The sequence below is a fragment of the Saccopteryx bilineata genome, chromosome 3, assembly GCF_036850765.1.
Source record: "Saccopteryx bilineata isolate mSacBil1 chromosome 3, mSacBil1_pri_phased_curated, whole genome shotgun sequence".
NCBI lineage: Eukaryota > Metazoa > Chordata > Mammalia > Chiroptera > Emballonuridae > Saccopteryx > Saccopteryx bilineata.
Window position 1 is genome coordinate 313,065,845 of NC_089492.1, and position 1,853 is coordinate 313,067,697.

General features: G+C 41.8%; 1 pseudogene; it reads left to right on the top strand.

Annotated features, from left to right (window-relative positions):
* Nucleotides 1–897: 897 nt before the first annotated feature.
* Nucleotides 898–1,476, top strand: LOC136332261 (PRELI domain containing protein 3B-like; annotated as a pseudogene).
* The last annotated feature ends 377 nt before the right edge of the window (nucleotides 1,477–1,853 follow it).

A 1,853-nucleotide genomic window follows, 5' to 3' on the forward strand; every position in this document is an offset into this window, starting at 1 on the left:
GGAGTTTGGTTCCAGTTGGGATTTAAAAATTAATCTGGCTAAGGCTAAGAATCAGTAACAATCAGTATCACCAGAGTTTGGTGTGGGGTTGAAGAAAGGGTTAAGATTTAGGTAAAGCCTGACCCATGGTGTCACAGTAGATAAAGATTGACCTGGAGTGCTGAGGTCTCTGGTTCAAAACCCCGGGCTTGCCCAGTCAAAGCACGTATGAGAAGGAAATACTACACGTTAATGCTTCCCACTCCTCCCTTGTTCTCTCTCTCTCTTCTCTCTAAAATCAATAAGTAAAATATTTTTTTAAGTCACTTAAAAAGGTAAATTTATAAAAAAGATTCAGGTAAAGATGACAATTAGTGTTATGGTCATGGTTATATAGGGTACAGGTAAACATTAGGCATAAAGTTAAGACACTGGTTATGGCTAGAATCACAAGGCTAGGATTATGGCTAAAATCAGGGTTGTGTTTGGACCTAGGACTGGATTAAGTTTATCTCTGGGATCAAGGTCAAGGTGAATCTCTGGTAAGGAGCAGGGTTAAGGTTTAAGATCAGAGTATACCATAATCATCAGATTTACAGTTAAGGGCCAGGGTCGTTAGGGATAGAATTAGGCCAATATTAGAATCATAGCTAAGAATAAATCATAGGTTTAGGATTAAGGACAGTGTTGGGGTTCAGGACAAAGTCAGAGTTAAGTTTGTAATAGAAATAGGGCTAGGGTTATAGCTGAGGTCAGAGTCAGGTTAGGCCAAAGGTAGAGTTAAATGAGGACTAGGGTAGGATTACCTTTAAGTGTTGACCCAGGTTTTCTCAGAAAGTGGGTTAGTGTGGCTTGGAAACAGGGTGGGGTCTGTGTGGCCTCTTTGTGCCACCAGACAACACGCAGGCCGCTGACGCCATGAAGATCTGGACTCTGGAGAACATCTTTGACCACCCAGTGGTACAGCAGCTGCAGTGTAGAAATCCTCAAACCGTATGACCCCAGGCATGGTTGGAGTTGATGTGCTGGACAGACATATAGATCCCTCTGGAAAGTCGTGCAGCCATAGACTTCCCAGCACAGAAGGGGGACTGCCTTCCATTGTGAAATCTCTTATTGGTGAGGCAAGAACCAAAACATATGTGCAAGAATGAACATTCTATAGTTGATCCTGTAGAGAAAAACAATGGAACTTAAATCCACTAATACTTCATTTACAAATATAGTTTCAGTAGATGACTTACATACAGACCATATCCTCGGGACCCAGAAAAAACTGTTTTGACTCAAGAGGTCGTAATCACTGTGAAAAGAGTCAGTCTCAGTAGTTATCTCAAAGGGCTGGTGGCAGGTACAATATCTTTAGATGCTAATAAAAGCCAAGAAGCAATGGAATGAGTAATACATCGATTAAATGCTGAGATTGAAGAATTGACAGCTTCAGCAAGAAGAAGCATATGGACACCAATAACAGCAGCAGCATTTGTAGAGAAATGATGAAAATGGTTATACCACACCCAGTATCCCAGATCTCTACTGACTGACATTATATTTTTTTGTTATTCAAAAATTACAACTATATTTTAGGTAAATATTTTTTTAAATAAGTTGAAGAAAGGCTATGTGACTGGATCAAAAGAAAAAGGTGCAGGGTTCCTAAATAAAAGGGAATATGACATCTGACTTTTTTTTTAATTTTTTTTTTTTTTTTTTGTATTTTTCTGAAGCTGGAAACGGGGAGAGACAGCCAGACAGACTCCTGCATGCGCCCGACCGGGATCCACCCGGCACGCCCACCAGGGGCGACGCTCTGCCCACCAGGGGGCGATGCTCTGCCCCTCCGGGGGGTCGCTCTGCCACAACCAGAGCCACTC